Raw genomic sequence first — 9,848 nt, 5'->3', positions numbered from 1 at the left:
TCCTTGTCCAATCGACAATCTCACTATGGACTGCTTGGGTGTAAATTGAATTTTATTTTAATCTAGGGCTGAGGTATCTTTATATACTTAGAATATGCTGTGGCTAAACTATGCTGAAGAGGTCTGGCATGTCAAACAATTGGATTTTATTTTGGTTATATCTGCACTACCACTATAGGTGTATCCATTAGCCATTTATTGTCCCATTATCTGATTGTAATCTGTACACAATGTATGGCAGAACCTCACAGCACATTGCTCACTCCACACATTTCTTCTTTAATGCCAGTAAATTTAACCTCCAGACTACTAAAGTCTTAAAAAACAATGTTAAATATAAAGTACTGAGCATTAATGATTAACCTACATATTTAGGCTCTTGTGGTGGACTGTCTTTCTCTTTCTTTTTGTCTTTATTTCACTGTTTTGGTTCCATCTAATGCAAAGTCTAGTCTAGTCCTTTTTGCTTATGAGTGTTTTTTCTCCTGATATTAGCTTTGCTTTCTACCCCTGTGTCACTGCAGCTCCCTGTCTCTATGCCCATCTGCCCATCTATCATCATCTCTTATTTCCAGCCAAGTGTTGAGCCATGGGAATCTATGAGGTCATCCCAAATCTAACTTCTGTAGCAGCTGCCAGCCACACCGTCTATTTGATAAGCACTTCGATTTCCAGCTAAGATCCTTTCATCAAAAATCTCCGGGGGAGTAAACTCAATTTCCATTTTAAAGCATTTCAGGTGTTTTGCAATAAACAGGGCCAGTAGCCAATGTAATGTTAGGTCCATCTCTACATGTGGTGCATTTATGTTGATTGTCTGTTTAGTTTATGATCACCCCATAAACTCTAATGATACTCATTTGAACCCCTGTGGCAAAGGTGGGACAAAGGGCACGAGGAAACATGAACTTTAAAAGAGAAGTTCCTTATGATGCTAAATTATATGTACAAAAAACTTTTTCATTATCTCCCCCAGGACGAGGGTTGAAGCAGAGGGGTGGAGGGAGGGACGTGAGGCAAAGATACTGCGTGAGGTAAAAGTGACAGGTGCATGCATGTGTTCAACATCTGGAAATTACTGGCCCAATGATTTGGCTCGCTCACCAACACTGTCAACAGTTGCCGCAGTAGCAGTGGCTGAGACACACAGCTCAGAGAGGCAATTAAGCTACCTTAGATTCTTTTAACGCCTGTTAGCTGCAATTTGCATCAAAACCTGTACTCTTTCTCAGTTAAATCTGAACACACATGGTATACGCTACACATATTTTCAGATTCAGCGTGACTTAGATTTTACGGGGATATCATTATATCCATCGTAAATAAACATCCATAACTCCAGTTGACAATCAAAGATTAAAAAGAGACCCCCCTTATACTCCAGACCTTGCCTGAGAATGATCAGACAAGTAATCTAGTGATAGTTGTCCATACTTCCACGGGTACATTGCAACCAGGAACTGATATAGTTAAAAGTGTAAACTAGGTTGATGTGGCTCTGATGATTTTATGGTGGAATATTTGTATTTTATTTTATAACATTTCTAATGTTATGCTGCCATGTTATCACTTGTGTGAGTGTATTGTAATATAATGTGGAATGCATCGTTTATGTAATCTTCATCTGTGAGAAATATTCATTAAGCTTAAAGATCTCACATTTACAGTATGAAATGTGTCCCATTGTTGTAAATTTTAATCATTTAAGTATATGGTGCAGTTATTCATAATGAAAGAATTATATACAACATAAAATAATAAATAAAAACGTATCTTATTGTACGCTAAACAAAAAAAGCTCAACAAGATGAGTTCAGGTCATTAATGTGTTGGCATGTAACTAGTTTTTAATTTTACAGTATTTTAGGCTAGCTATGTCTGGTATAATACATGCCTGCCTTTCTAGTATTACAAATATTATAAATGTGAGATTGTCTGCAGCTCCATGACACATGACAAATAGGGCGCTGTAAAAGTGCAGCATGCAATATTAATGGCAGTTCTGAGTGGAAAGAAGCCTTTAGCTTGGGATAATGATTCATGGTGATATGATCAGTCTTGTACTTTTAGGCAAGCATGTGCAAGTCAAATAACATAGCGTAATATTTTTGTATTGTTTTGTTTGCATACACTTCACTGACTTTGGGTGTGCTCTATCCACTGATTATTTAGTGAGTCACAAATATTCTCAAATGAGCTCAGTTTATTCTAGCATTTAATAAAAATAATTTATTTCGATTTTTGCTCATACATTGTGGTTGGATTATTTTTTTCTCAAATATACTTTATCTTCTCTCCTAGATAAATATATACACCATATATATCTACTAGTATTTGGATATATTAAATAGTTTTTTTATGATCAATGTGTGCACATTTATTCACTTAATTAAGGTTGAGTCAGTTTGGCTGGGGTAGTGTAGTCTGTAGTGTTGAATTACTGTAAAATTATGTAAGTTGCACTGGTGAAACAATAAAATGTGTGTTTAGGCACAGATTTATGACATTTATCATGTCTAAACAGTTTTGTCTGTTTAGACATGATAAGCATGTTTTCCCTCACACTGCTGCTGCTTGAGCCAATCATCATTCAATCATACAGTGTTTGGCAGCATACCAAACCATTGGTGACTCGATTTCCACTTAAAATTTGTTACAAAAAAATACTTTCGAGACTAACAGATGGCAGTTCATTGAGCCACAAACACAGCAGTACAAATCTGCATGGCAGGAGTTGTGTAGTGTGCGGTGAGAGTTTTGCAATGCCAAAACGAAATTTAATTTGTCAGGAAGATTAGTTGCATGTTTAAAACCTGTTGCACGTCTGTTAACATTGTTATACATGCTATAATTTTCATCTGCCATTGTTTCTTCCTCCATTTGAAATGCAAATATGCTAATTCAATTGAGTAACTGCCCCATACCTGCGAATACTGTAATTACATTCTTGCATAAATACATGTCTTAACATAGCATCCATGTGGGGTTTTTTTTACATTATTTTCATTATGTAGTGCCACAGACAGGATACATTTGCCATGCAGATTCTTTTTAATCATCAATCTGAATTTTTAAATTTCTGATAACTGAGATTTGTGTGGATAATGTTCAGCTTTAATACACGTAATTGAAATACAGAAAGCAACGTGGGTCAGAAAAGGTAAATCATGCCCCTATTAAATCTTTTCCATCTATTTTGAAGAAAAGTGTATTTGGCATTGAATCCGTAATGAAATATAAACTAAAGAATGTTCATGCATTATGCACATCGCAGTGCTACTGTATCCTATGTTTAACATAGAATATTCTGCAGTCAACAGAATAGTAGCTGTGCCTGTGTATGTTATATGTAGTGCAGTGATTGTGTGTGAATGTGTGCATCAACATTTGTGGTATCTTCCTCACAGAGGTAGATAATAAATGAACAGTCTGTTTGGTTCTTCAATTTTACCTGTTGACTGACAGACATCCTCTTGTGCCTAGAGATAGTCAAAGCAAAATGCCTTTGGCATGTTAAGCCAGAGGGAGAAAATGAATAAATCATAAATAAGAAAACATCCACACATCATAGACATCTTCAATTTTCCACAAAATTGATGTGTCAGATGTTTCTACAGTCAATCTCTGCTATAGCTACATATCCATTTTTTTCTCTCTCTTTCTATTTATGCACAAAGGTTGTTGAACACTGAGATAAAGTTTTACTTGATTTACCGGTAGCAGTCTGTGTGAGGTGGTCATGATAAATCTGCTCAGATCTTAATAAGAGATGGAGACTTGCATATCGCTTCATCAGTGAAGGAGAAAGGAATTTTCAAAGGTTTAGTGCTTTATTTTTCTCTGTACTCCTCTTACTATTACACAGCAATCACATTGAGAAAAAAATACAGGCCCTTTGACAAGATGGCCTCCTGGAAATGATGTGTGACTGTTTTCCTGCCAGGTACTACATAGTGAGCTTATTCCAAGGCAGTGAACTCACTCACTTACTTTCCACGCCAAATTATTTTAGTACTGTAGACTGCTAAGATGCTCTCATCACTCAGAACCATAAAAAAGCTCTCACTTTCTCTATTTCAATGTCTTATTCCTTTGTTTCTCTATTTGCATCACACCATTTGGCCAGAGCTACATCTTCAATATAAAAAAACATATGTGTTGTAAGAATCTCTGACATTACTTTGGTTTGAATTTCAACCAAATAAGACAGAATTTTCTAAATAAAAACACCAGCATTCAGAATACCAGAATTAATTTGACTACATTGCAAAATACAATTTGACTATATTGCAATGGTACATGTACCATGCATACATGCATAAAACATTTACAAGTATTCCTTTTTCCCATCCTGGGTATCTGTCAGTTTTATGAACTTGGCTCATTTCCACATCTGGACTCTTTTAATCCTGACTGTACAACATCTTACAGTTAATCAAAGTCTTTACTCAGTTTCAACACTGCCCACGCCAGATAAATTTACTCTCATATCCTGAGGAATTTTCACAGTCCGTGTTGGGTTGTGAGTTCCCGTAAAAGTCCCTTTAGGAATTGTCCATGTTTTTTTTATAGTTTACAGTCGCCTCAGTCAACTACCTCAGTGGAGAGAGAGCTGTGTGATTCTGGATGGACACTGGCTCCCAAGAGTGATGTTGGTTGTTGCTCTGAACACTGTCTGACGCTGTCTCTCTTTGGGTTTGATCAGGGTCAGCCAAGTTATGTTATTAATAAAACGCATGTGCTTGAGAGTCATACTGGAAGTAACTGAACAGCTGAGAAAAAAACCCACACAACCTTGAGGGTGGACATAAAAGTAAACTGATGAGTGGTTGCATTCAAATAGTCGTTAAAGTGGTCTGGCCTGTTTGCTGCTAAATTGTATTGGTGTTTTAATGCATATGTCTATATGAAAAAATGTATTTGTTATTTTTAACTCTATTGTTCAGCCTTTGATTTCTTCAGGCACTCTTTGCTTCTAATCTGAAGGAATGCTAAGTGTACTTATTATGATCATTCATTCAGCACTGCTTCAAGAACTACCCAATCTGCGTAAATGCCAAAGCGATGGAAAGAGTCTGTCCTTTCATACAAATAAAAGAACTCTGAGAGAAGAACTGTTTTAAATGTAAGACATTAATGATTCAGCCATATCAGAGTACCATATATTGGGTTCATATTGCAGTTCCCTTTGATAGAACAACTGCCTACATCAATTGGAAAGCTAATTCCCGCTCTAACATGCACTCGCAAACCAAACCCCCAGAAACCCCTTTCATATCAACCTCCCTCTCTTCTGTATCCAAGACATGGAGAGTCCTCCCATGTGATATCTGACTGGGGACCAAGCAACGCACCAAAGACAAAGTCATTTACATATCCCACATCTCCTGTTTACACGGCTCCCATTTATCATCAAAGACAACTTTATGGATAGGTCTTTCAATGGGCGAGAAATATTAATCAAGCACAGATCCAACAGGAAACAGAGAAATCAGATGCCAGAGGCCAGCATCTTCTTGTCTGTGTGGTGAAGGCCCGTATCTTGGGTAAATATTGTATGCAGATAAAGTGTAGGAGTAAGCAGAAAAGGCAAAGGGAGGCAGCGAAGTTTGCAGAAGGCAGGTTTCTTGTGCTCAGCATTTTGGCTTCGCCTGATGTGCTGGATTATACAGTACACTGGTGTTTTTGAGGGACACAGTGATATGTTTGCAAGAGGCAATGTTAGATTTCATTTTATGGTACAGGGCACTGATAACATCAACACTACAAAAAAAAAAAAAAAAAAAAACATAGCGTGCTAGACGAGTAGCAGTATAGACATGCTCCATAAAGGCAGCTTTGATCCGTCATTGCTGCTAAGCCTAAAGCCCCATGATGTATATCATGGAGAAAAAGGAAAAAAACAAATATTAAAGTGGTTTACAGTAGGTGCAGCAGTGGTGATATGAGCTAAAATACTAACACAACCCAGTCTCAATGGAAACATTAAATGGACTGTGATAAAATACCCAGCAGCGGGGGCCTCTCGCTGTAGAGATCCAGCCTTCCTCAGGTCTTAAGGTTCATGGTGGCAAGTTTGCAAGGCTGTTAAAGAGCATCTCCACACTAAATCTGCTGTGGAGAAAAAGCATTGCTCCCCTGACCTCTACAGGTTAAAAGGTTTAGCTCTGTTACACCCAATAACACAGTTGGGTGTTATCATCTGGTACCACAATACCACTTGAAAGTCACTGGTGAAATCTACCCAATCACAAATCACACTTACACAACACAGCTGCTGCTTTTATCTGTGGTCAGTGACCATGTTATAAGAGGGATGAGAGATTTTTTTTCAAAGATATGTCATTCTCCTTTTCAAATTTCTATATATATTTATATAATTATGTACAATTGTATCAATCAATTTTCTTCCAGGCAGCTAATCAGTTAATCAGCTTTTTCCAGCTCAATTCAAATGTGTCCTAAAATAAAATAAAGTAACAATAAAAAGGAATATATTAAAATGGCAAAAATAAAATCAGGCCAGAATTAAAAGTACATATTTGACTCAGGAGCTTTCACAAAAGCACGTACAGACACAGAAAATAAGCATCTATGGTAACCTCTGCACACACAGTCATGGTTAGCCATACACACACGTTGTAATTAACAGACAGAAAGACACACTCCTGCACAGCAGATGCACCAACACAGTAACACACACACACAATTTCTTCACGCTTTGTCTCACTCTACATATCACTGATATAAACAGCAAAGACACACACGAACACACGCACACAGGGACACAGCACACATCACCAGCGACAGCTCTCCTGACACCCACTCCCAGTTTGTTGTGTTGTTCACATGCTGTCCCTGGAGTGAGAAGCTATGAGCGGGGAGTGAGAATAGAGAACAAAGACAAAACACAGCGTTCGGAGATAGGAGAATTGCATTACGCAGAAAAGAGGTGTCCAGAAACAGCACCATGTTTGTGTCTTCAAGGTGTAAATGGACTGCACTTATATGTAACATATGAAAATAACAAAAATATAATTGCCTTTTATATCCATACAACACAATGCCATTTATCTTTCAACAAGTTATACCATGCCATGGTCAGTAATGGGAAAACACCATTTGCAAGATTTACACATGAACTCAGAGTATCTTTTCTGCACTATTTCAATATTATTGGCCATAACACTGTGTAATATCCAATATAGTGCTTTACCTTTTATTTACCACCACATATTAATTACAGTATATGTTCTTAGCATGTGACTTTGGCTTGTACCCATGGGCTCCAGGCTTCTGGAAGGTTCAGTTATTTTCCTCCTACATGCTGTAATTACATGCAAGTAACACAGAGACTGCAGGGGCACAGATAAGTTTAATATTTTAAATGAGGTTGAAACAATTTGCAACCCAGACTTGAAGCAGAAAAGTTAAATGTAAACGGTGTAGTAATGTAAACAACAGACAATGTAGTTTACAGATGAATTAACATAGTAATAGTAACATATATAATAGTAACATAAACAACAGTGTAAGGTATAAGACATTATTGTCACAGACATTTGTAGAAAAATAGATGAAAATATTCCACAGTTAAATCGTGTTTTCATTTCTGTTAGGAACAGCCTCTTAATATAACAAATTAAGATGACAATGTGGTGTTCACAATTAGAAAATTGAAAGGAATAATTTTATATTTTGGAAAAGACACTTGTTTTTTCAGAGGTGCAGGTTGGCAGATTGTTTCACCTCGGTGTCCAGGCGCTAAGCTAATCAGCTGCTGAGCGTGGTCTCAACCTTTTCATCAAAATCTTGGCACGAAAGCAATCATATTTCCCAATTAATTCAAATCTATCCTAAAGAAAAGTCAATACTTGAAATTATAAAAATCAATTTATACTACTGTATATCTCCGGAAACTCCAGTGCTTTACTGTGTTTAAGCTTCATTTGTAATCCGACTAATCTGACTGGGACATGATTGGGCATGTAAATGTTGTAAAGTCAGCAGGAAATAGGGTACAAGTTTCAATAATTCAAATTTTCAGAACAGTGGTGAGGTGTAAAATTTGTGCTGGTCTGCAACACCCACAATTGTGCTGTGGCAAAGTCTTGCATCTCTCTCCATGGGATAACAATAGCTCAAAATGCAAAGTGATTCTACTGTAATCATGTATAGGCAGCCTAACTTGCACAGAGCATTGCAAATAATCCCCCAAAGCCCAACACAGAGCCAAACCATATGTCCAGTTAGTTTGTGTTCAGCCTTCCTGGTTGCAGCACAATCATGATTACCCATTCTTCCAAAGTGAATTGTACTGCTTGTAACCATAGTATTCCTGCAGAGGAGGTATCAAGTTTCCTTAAGAGACACAGAGCGTTCCCTCTTGTTCTGTCACCAACCCCCACAGATGTATGCAAAACAGTATCCTGGAGCATACAAAATATTCTGCCTGTAGAGATAAACCAGTATGGCCAGAGAACCCACTGCTTCCTGGGTATCATGATCAGTGGCTTCTGAAATTACTGCACATCCTTGAACACAATGTGGATCACCTTAGATGGTAGCATATTTAAATTTGTTTAAGCCTACAATTTTCCTATACTACACCATCTTCATCACATCATTCTGAGAGCAGAATTTAAAAAATAAAATTCACATTCTGCTTTTTGCTTTATGTTCTGCAGAAAAGTTGATGTAGTTGTAGATCATGAGATGACCTTGAATAACTGAATTACTTACTACATGATAGTCAGAACTGAAATCCAGAGATATAAAAGATGTTCAACCAAGCAAAAAATAAATGATGCATTCTTTCTCCATCTTAAAACAAATATACATATTTAGTCTTTTCCTGTTCCAACAACTAACAACCATAAAAAGTTCTCCTTTCTTCCCCATCCTTATGCATGGAATTGTTTAAACCCTAGTTAGGTTAACAGTAAGTGGTTTTGTTAATCTGGTGTCTACTGCTCAAGGAAGTGTTGTGCCCTGAGTTAAGCCTCTAAGGTAAGACTTCCTCTCAAGACTGTCTAGTTCCCCCAACAAGTTCACAGCATGAGACTAAGTGTAGTCTGAGAATTTTAATGTAGGCTAAGAACGTCCCTTTAATGCATGCACTGCTGTAGCCACAAAGCCCCAAAAGGCATGACTGGCACCTGGTGAGATAAAAATGCAATTAAAAAAACTTTTTGCACAGTGCATTAACTTTGAAAGAACTAAATATTGATAAGGGTAGGAGGTACTAAACCAGCCTGGTTCCAGACCCTGAATTGTCTGGCCACTTTTCAAATTTGTCTGTCGATTCGAGGGTCTGGTGTTACACCCCTTTTAACAGCTTGAGCCAGGAGGCACCCATGCGAATGTGACCAGAGCTGGTGACTTGTCAATCTGTGTCAGAGACAGAAAATGGGAGCTCAATATTTCAACAAGCTCAGTGGTGATGTGACATTATGCATGCAGGCCCCCTGGAAATAAGCCACCTATACTGAGGATGAAGTGGGCAGGAAAACACCCGTTTCCAGGGTTTGAAGTGGCACTCAGTCACGAGTGCCACTTCATTCCCTTGACGAGCCTTCTTGAAGCGGTATGCAGACTGTGCTGCCAGATTCGACAGTGGGTTTGGATTGAAGTAGATGCATGAATGTATTATATGTCTGAGGTACTTAAACATGGCTGCTCATTCTTTCCAATGAAAACTGCTCACAGGGAGCAAAAAGTTTCTCCTGTTTCCTAAAATATGTGAACCAGTGTCTTTGTCTGGCTGAGCCAAGCTGAGAGAAATGATGTCTGGATACAACTTTAGATGGATCTTAAATATGTTGTACCTAATGGTTGAAATAGCAGAA

Source organism: Dicentrarchus labrax, unplaced genomic scaffold (genome assembly GCF_905237075.1).
Source record: "Dicentrarchus labrax unplaced genomic scaffold, dlabrax2021, whole genome shotgun sequence".
NCBI classification, from domain to species: Eukaryota; Metazoa; Chordata; class Actinopteri; family Moronidae; genus Dicentrarchus; species Dicentrarchus labrax.
The sequence above is the reverse complement of the archived record's forward strand: the minus strand, read 5'-3'. Positions refer to the sequence as shown.